The sequence below is a fragment of the Canis lupus genome, chromosome 3, assembly GCF_003254725.2.
Source record: "Canis lupus dingo isolate Sandy chromosome 3, ASM325472v2, whole genome shotgun sequence".
In the NCBI taxonomy this organism is placed as follows: Eukaryota; Metazoa; Chordata; class Mammalia; order Carnivora; family Canidae; genus Canis; species Canis lupus.
In genome coordinates this window covers 67109154-67123472 of record NC_064245.1, presented here as the reverse complement: position 1 = coordinate 67123472, position 14319 = coordinate 67109154, and the positions used below count along the sequence as shown (strand labels likewise).

General features: G+C 37.6%; 1 long non-coding RNA gene across 2 annotated transcripts; it reads left to right on the top strand.

Moving 5' to 3' along the window:
* The first annotated feature begins 30 nt into the window (after positions 1-30).
* On the top strand, positions 31-3153 carry LOC112653792 (uncharacterized). 2 transcript variants are annotated; one of them, XR_003132535.1, is made up of 4 exons: positions 31-175; positions 1500-1635; positions 1938-1981; positions 2635-3153. It is a non-coding gene; the product is annotated as an uncharacterized LOC112653792 (long non-coding RNA). The 2 variants fall into 2 exon arrangements; XR_007409649.1 differs by lacking the exon at positions 2635-3153 and having other exon boundaries at positions 1938-2606.
* The last annotated feature ends 11166 nt before the right edge of the window (positions 3154-14319 follow it).

Below are 14319 nucleotides of genomic sequence, written 5' to 3'. Positions count from 1 at the left end.
GTTACCAGAAGAATAAACCCAGGATGAAAAGCACAGAAGTAGCATCAATAGACGTCTACTACGCCATTGGCCCCATCTGGTTAGAATCACATCATCAAAATTAGAGCTGGAGTAGACCTTCCAGGTCATCCCCGGAACACCTTGCCAACACAACAATCATCTTTTTGAGGACCAGGTCCAGTTCAATTTCATATGTCTCAAGAGACAAGAATTCCACAGATTCTGTGGGCAAGATATTTACCATATTTAAAGAGGCAAATATAGACATAGTAGAGATTTCAGTCAGTAACATAATTTCAGTCAGCCTTTGAAACATAGGCATTGGCTCTTTTTAAAGTAGGTATTTTCCTCCATAGAAGACAAAGAGTTTGGTGCCTGGAGAATCACAATTGGGAAAGAAAAAGGAATTGCTGTAAGCAGTCAAGGTTTTAAGGTAGCCTCAGAGCCACGTGAAGGGATCTCCTAGAATCAATCCAAAGAAATTTTGTCAATGTTCAGTCCTTTTGTCCATGATACAGAAAGGACTGGCACAGTTGTGACCAGGAACCAGCTAAGGTGATGCAAAAAGACATAATCAGAGTTATAGGTTCTGACTGTAGATAATAGAGGATACCTGGTCTTTTTTAGGAGATGGTGGGAGAAAGGAGGGTGATTGCATATTAAGAGAAATCCTATGTGAAAAGCCAAGAGGTAGAGTCAGAACATATGTCCAATTTTCAAAGATCTGAAGGTAGGATCAAAGATGTAGCCTGTGGAGTCAAGAGTTTGAAAGTAGGGAGATAAGATCTAGTACAAACAGTTTGGGATCAGAAGGAATGAGGTGGTCTCCTAAGTGATTATATTTGAGTCATTTAAAAATTATTTTTAAGTAGTGAAAACCTTTGTTCAAAAGAAGTGTTATGTGGCAGCTCGATATGTGCAGCACATATACAACATAGAAACACCAGCCTTTCTCAGTGAAACATGACATGATGTCGGATAAGCAGAGAATGCTGGGGTCTTCATGCCCAAACCTACCTTTTCCAGTGGAGAACCTTGCTGTAGAACCCCTGGGATTGATTTAGAACACGAAGTTGCAACAGTAGAGTTAATAATTGTGTTGAATATTCTGTGGTGGGAAACACTAAAAAGGAGGAGGTATAACTCTTTAATAAAGAATTCTACTGGGGGATCCCTGGGTGGCTCAGTGGTTTAGTTCCTGCCTTTGGCCCAGGTCTGCTTCTCCCTCTGCCTGTGTCTCTGCCTCTCTCTCTCTCTCTCTCTCTCTCTCTCTCTCTCTGTCTCTCATGAATAAATAAAAATCTAAAAATAAATAAAAATTAAAAATAAATAAAAATAAAGAATTCTACCCATGGAGCTTAGAGCTTGTTTTATTTAAGGCAATATCCTATTACCTCACACATGCAGAGTAACATGGGCTGATTTTGTAAGGTGAAGCCACACTTTTATCACAGAGTTCAAGTCAACAGCTTAAATGTTTATGCGTATTGGACTGACAGGGACCAAGTGGAAGAAAGAAAAACTTTTGGAAAAACCAAGGAAAATAAATCAATTTGCCTGTGATCTCCTTGAAGACAAGCACCACATTTTCTCTATTGTTGGGTATCCAGTACTTAGCAACATGCCTGGCATTTGGTAAGTTCTTTATAAAAGCAGAATTAAGTAATTAAATGAGACTAGGGATCTGGTAAATAATATCTATTGTTAGTTTCATCTAGGCATTTTCCAGTTGCTTAGGGCATATCTGAGTAGATAAGACTAAGCTGGTACCAAGAACTAAATCTTTTAAGAAGCAAGTGTGCTGTCTTGATACTCTCCATTAACTGTTCTGCTTATGGTATATTTGAGTAGATAAGACTGGGCTAGTACCAAAACCAAAACTTTTAAGAAGCAAACGTGCTGACTTCATTTTCTACATTCACTGTTCTTCCAACTAGATGGGGATGGCAATGAAACTCTAAAGAACTCCAGTCACAAGCTGGTAGGTACCTGGGTCTGTGAATTACTGTGATGAAAGATTAATGCCAGCCAATAATAATCTCCAGTTGAGATTGCTTTATTACATATTATGCCATCTTTTTGTTACTATAGTTTAGCCTACTTTAAATCATGTAATTTGTCCACACCCATTTGGCTCAAAAGCACAATACCAGCTTTGTCAACATCTCAGGATGATAAGGGAGAACTATGTTTTAAAAAGTTTTCAGTGAAAATGGATGTGCTTTATAGTTTATAATGCTTTGATATACATTGGTTTGTATGATCCTCCCAACAACCCCATAAAATAGGCAGAGTAGATATTCTTTTCTCATCTAAGTAGTAAGAAACTCAATGATCAAGAAGATTAAACAATTTGTCTAAATATACTGAGTGCTAGGTTTAGAACTCAAGAGTAAATCCTTTTATTTCAAAGTCTTTGCTTTTCTCATTGTAAATATGCTGAATGTCTGCCTCTGTACAAAATATTTTTTTGATGGATAACTTTATGCAGAAATTCTCCCAGGGGATTAGAGATTATTTTAGGAGATTCAGCTCACTTGAATTCTAAATGTGGAATTTAAATATGGAAGGATTTATAATTCCAGAGGATTTAGCAATGAGGTTGGCTCTACCGCAGACTATTTTTCTTTGTAGATTCTCTCACTGCCTCAGATTTGGACTAACTCCCATCGAGGTTATTGACTCATTCTCCTTCCCAAAAAACAAAAGCTTCTCTGGCACATCACTGAGAACAGGTCAGCCTCACTACTTGATCATCTCTAATGATAGAGTACACATTGCTTCAAAAGCTTTCTCAACCTACTGTTAGAATGGCCAGCTTGTCCTCTTTTCCAAGAACATTTCTGGCTTCACAAGTGAAAGTCCTACATCTTGGGAACCCCTCAGTTTTGACCAAACTGGGAAGGCTAGTCACCCTATTATTGCTGAACGATGGAAATTATTAATTTCCAACTTAAATGAAATGACATGTGCCTTACTATAACTTCCAACTAGTTTCTATTATTCAACCAAAATTGGTTTCTTGGTGATATTTGATTGTCTCTGGTTTTCTACAGCTACCAAAGTCTGAGGCAAAATACTACCATAAACTATGAGATCAATAGATCATAGACCTAAACTTTTCATCTTTGGGTTAGACAGGGTCTGATGACACTAGCAACAATTCATATCCCCTAAATACATTATTTTAATAATAAAATATAAGTATATAGTGTTAGCCTTTTGAGATTGTTTTCCTGGTTTCCCCAAGTTGAGTTTTATGATAGAATTAATAACAATAAAAATAAAAGTACTATTATAATATTTAATGAGTAAAGACAATTTATTAATTAATGATAATTGATTCTTTTTTTGATAATTGATTCTTAACAGAAATTATTTTCCCACTTAATGATCTTGAGATCATTTCACCATTGAGCGTAATGTGTCTCTGAGAATTGACTTTTTTTTTTTTTAAATATGAGTGAGTGCACCACTTACTCTTTGGGAAAAAGAACAGCCTCTGTTATTGGATACTGAGGGAACACCAAAACCAGGAAATTCATGCTTTATTAGTTTTCCACAAATCAAAGCAACAAGGTTATGGTCAACATCATCCAAGGACCCCAATGGGTACTTCCAGAGAGGTGCCTTTGGGGGGCAAACGAAACTTTCTGCAGTGAAAAGCATATCCACTTCATTGCTTTCTTTCCTGCTGAAAATCAAGACTGGGTTCCTAAGAGCCCATAAGGCTCTGCACCAAGCCAGACAGGTCTCTTTCAGCTGTCTTGACTTTTTTGCTACTTATGATATCTGTCACCCGATAAAACACTTCATAAACCTAGTTCGTGACTGTATACTTTCTATACATAGCAAAATAAAAGCTAAAAATATGAATATTATCATAACTACCATGATGAATCTGAGAATTCTGAGAAGTAAATATTTCTAGAGAAGATTTAGGTTGACAATACTTTGGGAAGGTTATAATAATATAAAGTGATAAGGTTAAAATAATGTAGTCCTATAAGTAGGATAGGATTTATAAGGGCTAATTTTTTTAGTTATAGGATGATAGAATGAAATGGGACTTGGGATATCATTTAATTAAACCATACCCATTTTGCTGATGGGAAAATTGAAGTCCAGAGAGCAAGATCATCATGCTTATGGTCCATGGTGGATTCTGCAGACAACCAGTCTGACTTCCATTCTAATTCAACAAGTTCAACAGTGGTTCTCTAGGGTAGTGATGAAGCCCTTTGAGAACTGGATTAATGTTATGGAACCTGCCAAAATGCACAGTCACTCAAGATTTCTCATGTAATTTCAGGAGATTTATATACCTTATGAAGTTTGTCTTGGATCCCCTTGGATCGTGCTCTTAGGCCATGGAAGATTTTCCAAGGGAACAAATCAGAGAATTCCTGAATGGCCTGTATATTTAATGGACACTTAGAATTAAGAATTTAATTATTTGAAATTCAATACATTTTTAAGAGAAATAAATTTTTAGTCATTTTTTTACATTCAAGTTAAGGCTTTATGCAAGGTTTCTCTGAAAGAATTGTTTAGATGTTAGAATTAAAAATCAGAAATTTACCTCAAGGATTAGTAGGGCAGAACCTGGCACTGTTACTCAAATGAACACCTTAGACTATATAGATATGGTTTTTCTAAATCTGTGATTCAAGCTTTTTATAAAAATTTAGGGAAAACAACTTACACGTTTTTCCCCCAATTTTAGTATGACCTACCTCTACACTCCAACTATACTTACTCTTTGATAAATAAACAATGATAAATAACTAATACTAGCAACTAATATTTATTGTCCTCTCACTTTATACCAAGTGTATTCTAATGAGTTTATGTTATATCTTTTCATAACCATATAAGTTGGGTTCTTCATACATATTTTTAACAGTTAAAAAGAATTCCACAGAGGTTTAAATATTCTCTAACGTCACTGTTAGTGCCATGGTTCTCTTCCCAGGGCAATTACCTCCCTTTCTATTCCATTCTGTTCTCAAGCCAAGAGATAGTTGGCAATATCTGGAGGCATTTTTAATCATCATGACTGAGAAAGTGATACTCATATCTAGTAATTCAGGCTAGCAATGCCACTAAACATCCAACAATGTAGGACAACCCTCCCACACACAACAAAGAATCACTTGGCCCAAAATTTCAATGCAACTGAGGTTAGGAAACCCTAAACTGGGATACCTGGGTGGCTCAGTGGCTGAGCATCTGCCTTTGGCTCAGGTCATGATCCCAGGGTCCTGGGATCAATTTCCACATCAGGCTCTTGAAGGAGACTTGCTTCTCCCTCTGCCTGTGTCTCTACTTCTCTCTGTCTCTCATAAATAAATAAAATCTTTTTTAAAAAAGGAAACCCTAAACTATTAAATATCAAATTGAGGATTTATGCCAAAAGAATATGATTCCAGAATGAACCCTCAATATTTGCTCTCAAAATACAGTTTAGTATTGTATACTTTTTTCAAAATAATATCTTTCATTTTGAAAAATGTTGTGCTCACCTGAAAGTTTATAAGTCCCAGTAATTTTTAAGATGTAAAACTGGGGAATTCGGGGTAGACTATGACAACATCATTTGCATATGTGTACCACAGGAGTTGGTGAGAAGGATGGAACCTAAGACAATCTCAGTGGCAGGTCCACCCTAATAGGGTGTTAATACTTAAAGAATTATTTTGAAGATCACATTTGGGTCACATTTCATTGAGGGAGATGCTTTGTAGAAATTGACAGAACTAAAATTGAGGAAATCTGTGTGCTCGATATTAAAGTATTTCCCCAAGCATCTTTTGTACAGAAAGTTGGAACTGGTACAGTTCTTAAAGTTATAACTCAGGGTCTGCACCCAGAAGGATGTCATCCAGGCTGGCTGAGCTCAGGTCTTCAGCTCCAAGCTGTATCCTGAGCAGAGAGCAAACTGCTGCATCCTGTCCTCATCCAACACTCCTCTGGGAGGTACATGTCATACATGCCCTCAGAGGCCAGTGGAGAAATTATGACTTTGTGAAGCCAAAGCAGACTGTGGACAGAACACTCATTTATCTTGGTGCAAATATGCAGCCTTTGGTCCTAGGCTAATTCCTTTCGGTGCAATCAGTGATAACCTTTAATCAGAAAGGAAATCCTGAGGATCAGGATCTGCTAGCACACAGCCAGTCATGGATCCCAGACCTCACTTACCATTTGCATTAAGCCAGTAGAGCATTAGGGTATGTATGGCTCTACTGGGATATAGAAACAACTCCTTTGTGCAACATATTCAGTCTACATTAATTTCCTATGTATTTCATGAGTATTTGGTGTTAACCATACAACTTTTTCACAGTACACACACTGGTGAAACCAATAAGGGTATAAGACCATTATTATGCTCTTGGAACTTTTAGTCTAATTAGAAAAATAAAGAAAAATATTGTTAGGAATAATAAATGCACTTTCCAGACACTTAAAAAACATCACACATGAGAAGACAGTCCTTTCTCTGATTACATTATTATTAGTGTGTCAATCTGTCTGGATAGTGTGACACACCACCCCTGCCTCCAACATGTCCAATCTCTGGGAATCCCACCTCTTATTTCTTAACTTTGGCCACCATTCACACACCAAATCCTGTCCATCCAATTTTTCTTAGTATTTCTCAATCCTTCGCACTTTCCTTTCTCCATTTATACCACCCTAGTTCAAGCCTTCATCATCTCAATTTCTAATTTTGGAAGCCTGTTTTATTTATTTTAATAGGAAGATGAAATTAAATATTAAGGTGAAAAAACAAAAACGAAAGGTGGGAGCTAGCATGTAAAACAAGTACATGTAAACCTTGTGCCAGGGTCTTCATACATTACCTAATTTTTGTCCTGACAACAATCTCATGAATTCAGCTGACACATCAGAGCACTCTATAGAGAGAAGCTAAGATGATCAACAATTATTTTTAACGTTACATAGCTAATAAATGACTAAGCATATTCTTGAATATAGTATCCTTTCTACAATCAAAGATTTTAAGAATTTTCACAGTAATTACCAGTTCATCCTTTAAATGGCTAATCTGCATTCCAACTGCTTTACATAAATCTCTTTTCATCGTTTTCTTTGCCTGATCGACACAGGGATGAACTGTTCCCTGTCACTCATCTATTACACTTTTATACAGTTGAAGCTTGAGAACCTCTCCTAATTTTCTAATTAATCAATCAATCTTTCACACACTGAGTTCAGTTTCCATTGAAGCAGTAGCCACAGATTGCTTCACCATCCTTGGCACGGGGGTCAGGAGGGAGGGAAATGACAAGTTCACTGCCATTGGAGTACTTAAGTCCAATAGAAGTTTGACAGATGACAACCAGGCAAACCAGTTAAGTGCATTCTCTGAAGTCAAGTCCTGAAATAAATAGGAAGGCTGTGTGTGAAATGAGGCAATAGTCCAGCAGCCCTCTTACTCAACTGAGCAACCTCTTAGAGAAATAAACAGCATCCTTTTAACCATCCAGACAGGCTCATGGTTGAGTCGATTTATCTGTATCATCTACAAACAATATTTAACTTAATCTAAGGCAGAACAGGAGCACAAACATTGAGGTCTGGGTCTGTAATCATTCCTCCAGCACCGCAATGTTTATGGGAACATTCAAGGCCAAGAAAGAATATGTAAGTTCTCAGCAGACATTGCCCTCCTTGCTGGATGCCGATTTCTTACTTATTCATATAGCATGTGCTTCAGAAGACCTACATTATCCAACAGTCCTTTGGGACAGGGGAGAGGGGTGTGAAGTCAAGAGTTTGTGGTTCTGGGCTGAGCTGTGCTTCTCGCTAGTTATGTAATGGTTAGGAAAGTCACTTAGTTCACTCAATCTCAGTTTGGTCAAAAGTCCAAAAAGAGAGTTGGGCTAGATTTCTCTAAAGAGCTTTTCCAGCTTCACAATTCAAGAGTTTCATCTAAATGAGGATTTTTAAGAGAAAATGGGATCAATCCTTCTTATCTGGTGAGATATAGAAGTAATCTAAATAAAAAGAGGGTCTTCAGTCTCCTTCAATCTCTAAGTCTCCTGTGTGTGTGATTGCCATTGTCCATCAATGCCAGCTAGGAGTAGACTGCCGCTTTCTCTTAATCCTACATGTCTGTCATGTGCACATTCCCACTAACCGACCTGCTATAGATCTGTCTTAGGCTTAGCACACTATCATTTCCAGGTATCACACTGTGTGTCAGAGAGGGGGTATCAGGCAGCACTATGCCAAAATATAATCTATGGAGTCCACCTGTGAGATGAGAAGGGGAAATTTGGATAAAGGCCATATAAGGAAGCAACTTGAATGACTTCCTCAAATAAATTTGGGTCTTCAAAGGATGTATTTTTGTTGTTTTTACCAGGCCACCATTCATACCCCTCCCTTCAGTAAATGCAAACCAATTTCTCCTCTACTCTCAGGATATATGGTTCTGGAATAGACATGGGCCTTAACTAACCACATGGTCTATCTCCTAAATACAATAACTGCCTCAGTGATGAGTACATAACCTACCTGGGGCTGGTAAGAAGTTTATGAAGGTTGAAGAGAGAATTCTCCTCCTAAAATTACCCACAGCAAGGATGATAAGCCTTGAGCTGCCATGAACTATCACATAAAGTATGAAAAAAAAAGCCAAAATAAGGGAAAGCAGAACTCAGAGATAAAAAAATAAAAATGAGTCATGATGATACTGACAGAGGCCTTTGATTCAACCATGCCTGAAACTTCTTTTTTCATTTATGCAATCCAGTGGAGTCCCTTTTCTGTTTAAGCCAGCTGGGTTTTTACCACTTGACCAGAAGCTCCAGGACTTACAATTGAATACAAGCATTGGACCTTATATTTGCATATTAAAAATTTCAATAAATGGTTTGACAGATTCAATTATCTCTAAGATCTCTTTCCAGTTCTACCACTTGGTAGTTATTGTTTTATAACAATTTATAACTAATTTATTGTTATATATATATATATATATATATATATATATATATATAGTTTTAAAACTAATCTGTCTGAGGAAAGCAGCATAGTAGAAAGAGCAGGAACTGTGAAATCAGGTAGACCTGAATTTGAGTCCTAACTTACTCACTGTCTCATTCCAAAACCTACTTCCTTAGCCTCTACAAGCTTATATGTTTCTGTAAAATGGGGAGTAGTAGTATGTGTAATTGAAATGTTCTTCCCAGGATTAAATTAAAACACTGAGTACTGAACACATTGCCTCCCACATAATATGCCAGCAGTGGATGACAGCTGTCATTACCTTATTAGTTTGTAGAACCAGAAGCCAGATCAGGTGGTGTCCACTATGAATGCAATAATGGTACTTCCTTACAACTTCAAGGCTTAATATAGTTTACAAAATATTTTCTTACCCACCAGTTCATTCCTCCTACTCTCTAATACTCAGAAGTTGTGAAATTGGGTTTGATAACTCCAACTTTGTAGAAGAAGAAACCAAGGTCTTGCAGTCAGTAACAAGCAGAGTCAGGAACAAAGTCTCAGCATTTTGACCCCAAGCTCAGAGTTCTAATTTGTCCACTGTGCAGCCCCACAGACCTGATGCTGAAAACATGAGTTCTCTCTGAATCTCCACTGATAATTCCCTGAGTTGCCTATACTACATAGGGTAATAAAGCTAGAAAACTCATTGGAAATTCCAACCTCCATCCCTGAAAACTTCCACTAATACTATAGTTAAAAGTTTAGGATGGAAGGTAAGAAGATTAGGGTTAAAATGCACCAATTTGAGGCATTGTGGCCTCAATGTATATAAAAAAAGTCCTGTTGAGCTATAGTTGTCTTACTGTAGAGGTCCTAAACTGTCTATCTCTTCTGCTTATAGAAATAATTAAATGGGCATATACTGTAAAGCAATTAGCATAATACCTATCACATGGAAACTCTGTGAATGGCATAAATTATCTAATTACTTTTTGTTACAATTATTGTTATTATTATAAACCCACAATTCTGAACTACCAATGTTTTTTTCCACTCTTTATCTCTCTATACTATACACTTTAAGAAATATATATATTGCACTCAGGCTAGAGGCTCTCTCCATTGCCTCTGTATCCCAAATCAATTCATATTTCTCAAATGTCACGTGTAATGAATAATTGCCATGTCTTAGCCTTCATTCGAAGTATTATCCTAAGGGAATAATTAATTTTCTTTGAATTCCTGGAGGGCTTCTTTCCCTTCTCACAAGGAAGAAGACTACAGAAGTTGATGAAGGTGAGGAAGGTCAAATAATACATTTCTGTTCTTTCAAGGGTTGTTTCTTTTTGCGTTTTTTTCATCTCTGTTTACCCCTTGCTTCTTTACACACCTGCTTCTTATTCAGTCAGGGATAGAGGGGCTGGGTGTGAACCCCATTAGGGAAGATTTGGGCTTTATCCTTTGCTTGTGTTCTCCACTTGTGATTTGTATTAAATTCACTTTGGGACACATGCTATAAAGTACAAGAGGCCTTTTTGATTGAACAGTGAAAGAAGCCTATTAGAAATGTGAAATCATAATTTCTGGAGGTTTGGGGACTTAAAAAAATGTGGACAGCTGTTGGCTAGAGAACTGAGAAATGTTTAAGTCAGGAAAATATCCTAGGTAATGGAGCCAGAGAGCCTAAATCAGTGGTAAATACTGCTAAGCCATCATTACACACTAAATAGTTATTAGTCATCTCTCTGTTTTTAACAGAAAGCTTAAGGGTCTGAAGTCCCAGGCTTAGACTCTATTCTCTCTAACAAATCAAAAATCCCATACCCTCCAATAACAGAAATCAGCCAAGAGAACATTAAAGGTCAAGCTAAACCCACAAAAGCAAAGCTATGCTGATTTCAAAGACTCTGAATGGAAAAATACAATTAAAAGTCACCGGTTCATTCTGAGTAGGAGAAAAGATTGAGAGCTTGATTTAAGGTCAGGAGCCCAAGGGGCAATGGTGAAGGGAAGCAGGAACCCCAAGCCAAACCATAAGCAAAGTGGCCTGGAAACTCTCAAACTTGGCGGGAGCCTTTCCCTTTCCAGCCCCCTCTTGGGTGAGTGGGTCACAGTGTGGTTGGAACATTGAGTTGCCCCCATGGGACCTATATTGGGAACTGAATGTGAAGACCTGGCCTCCAGTGGGTAGGCCTGTGCTATGGACCTGGCTCTGTCCCAACTCCACAATGATTTTCCTGCATTACCCTACACAAGTCATTCACCCTGCCTTGCCCTAGTTTTACCTAATTACAAAATAATTTCTTCTAATGAGGCTAAGCTTACCAGTAAGCCTATATTTTGTGGTTTGAGGGATGCCAAGAAGTCACCACTGGGACTTGAGGCCCAGCTTTATAATATTCACAGCCCCCATTATACGTCTTCTCCAATGCCTGAAATACCACGATTTATAAATATACTTACTCTAAAAAAAATCTTTTGGATGCCTACACATTTTTTTCATGCCAGACATTGTACTAGGCACTAGCATACAAGAGTGAATGAAACAAACATGGATCTTACACATGGTCTAGTTGGAAAAGAGAGATTGAATGAAATAGGTAAATGCACACATACATATGTGAAAATTGAGTGTCCCCTGTAAAGTTACTGAACAAATTACTCTGGAAAATACTGGAAGCCAGAATTTTAGTGAACACCATTAGTGAAGCCACTTAGAGGGTGATCTATGACTTGAGCAACAAGTGGCAAAGGCATTTCTTGGGAAAACCTCTGGAATACAGATAAATTAGATTATTGGGCTGTAGACTGAAAAAGAACTACCCCAGCCACCCCAGACCTGTGCATGTCAATGTCATAGTATATGCATATGGATACTAAGTTTGGGGGATAGTTAATTCTGCAGCATTACTGTGTCCATAGTTAGGTGAGGCAGGAACCATGAAATTCAAGGGAAAATTATGCATTCCATTTTGAAGTATCAAACTCGAAAGAGCTGTGAAATACCCAAATGGAATCCATTAGGAAAGCAGAACACACAATGCCAGAAATATGCGATAGAGTTCTCAGTTTAACTTTTTGGAGCCACCAGTCTAAAGATTATATTTAAAATCATGGTATGGGGATCCCTGGGTGGCTCAGCGGTTTCCCATCTGCCTTTGGCCCAGGGCGCGATCCTGGAGTCCCGGGATCGAGTCCCGCATCGGGCTCCCTGCATGGAGCCTGCTTCTCCCTCTGCCTGTGTCTCTGCCTCTCTCTCTCTCTCTCTCTCTCTCTCTCTCTCTCTCTATGTCTATCATAAATAAATAAAAATAAATCTTAAAAAAATAAAATAAATAAAATAAAATCATGGTATGGATGATACCATTCAGTAGAAATATAGAAAGAAAGATTTTAAAAATTGCTCATTTCCTATCCATGGAGTCCTTCAATACATAGATGTCCTAAGAAGGAAAATCCAAAAAGGACCAGAGAGGTGAAAGGAAAACAGGAGAGCATGGGAGCACAGCATCCAAGAGAGGAGGAATTTTTAGAAAGGAGACAACAGCCACCTGTGTGGAACATTAATATGAGACTCTGTCAGTTTCCTAGTGCTGCTGTAACAAATTACCACAATCTTGGTGGCTTAAAACAACACAAACTTATTATCAACAGTTTTGGGGATCAAAAATCCAAGATGGGTCTAACTAAGCTAAAGTTAGAGTGTCAGCAACAATGTGTTCCTTCTGGAGATGGCAGGGGAGAATCAGTTTCCTAGCTTTTCCCAACTGTCAGATGCTACCCATATTCCCTGTTTCCCTCTTGTACTTAGAAAAATCTTCATGATTACATTGGGCCCACCTGAATACTCCAAGAGCATTTTCCCATCTCAAACTCAATAGATCAGCAACCTTTGTTCTATCTTCTACCTTAATGTCCCCTTGCCCCATGTAATATAACATACTCACAGGTGCCAGGGATTAGTAAGCACACAGCTTTGGAAGGCCATTATTCTGCAAACCACAGACACTAAATAGGATGAGCTTTGCTTTGTGAGAAAATGAACAGATGTTTCTAGAAAAGTTTAGAATTTCTGGTGTGTTTGTTAGTTTTCCAGAATTTTAAAATGATATTCTCTTATATACTGAATGGTAGAAAGACACTTGAGGAATCAGAGAAACAGATCTAACCATAAAGAAAACACCCTTCAGCTACTTAATTCAAACAACTAAGGATTTCCAACCTTGTGAAGGGAAAAAAAGAGCACAAAATGGAAAAATCAAGGTAAACAAAAAGAATGCTGGAACAGAGATAACCCATAGAATGTGAGAACAATTAAAATGACCCTAATGAGGATCCCCAGAGATAGCTGAGAAAAGGTCACGTCAATAAGCTAAGCATAAGTCAACATAAAAGGATTGATCAGGAGACAAGAAGTATTCGTAGAAATTTAAAACATGATGGCTGAATTTTGTTCTTTAAATTTAATAATATGATCTGAAAAAAAAAATCCTAGGACACAAAAGAGAAAGAAGAGAAAAACAGGATAAAAGTAAAATCTTAAAGGGTCAACCTAGAAGGATCATCCTTTTCCAGAAAGATTTCTAGAAAAAGAGAAATGAAAACATGAAGAACTTCTTTAAAAATGCTGCAAGATACAAGGGCAATGGAATATGTTATTTTGAACTCAGAATTCCATACCCTGTCATAATACTAAATGTGAGAGTAAAATAAAGGAATTTCTAGACATGAAAAGAATCCAAACATTTGTCTTCTGCAGGCTTCTGGGGGTAAAAACAAAGAAACAAACAAACCTGATTATATATTCTGACAAAGCAAAAGAATATACAAAAAAAGGAATGTCAGTAGAGGCTGGGTTCTCCATCTCTCCCTAGGCAAACAGTGGATCCATTTCCTGGCCTTCCTCTAACCAACTAGCCGTCTTACTGTTACTATCAGTGGAATATGATCAGAGGTCATGTGCACCACTTCTAGCACAAAGAAATTAGAAGCACACATGCCTTCCCCATTGCCAACCTGCCTGGCTGACTGCAGAGGAGATTGAGATCTACAAGATAGTAAGACACCTGAGGACAATGTCTCTTTTCCAGAAAGTCTGCCTGAAACAGACCTGCATTCTCTTCTTAGTTGGATTGGGATGTGAGTGAAGAATAGATTTTAAGGCTCTGAAATCTGGAGATACTATAGCTCTAAATCAAACCTGAATAACATAAGATATAATGGGGAGAATTATGGAAAAGTGGCTATGCAGAAGGCTTAGAAAGCACTAAATCCAAATTTGAAGAGAATTCAAAGCACTTCAATAGTTTTATCTTTAAGAAACAATAGACTTTA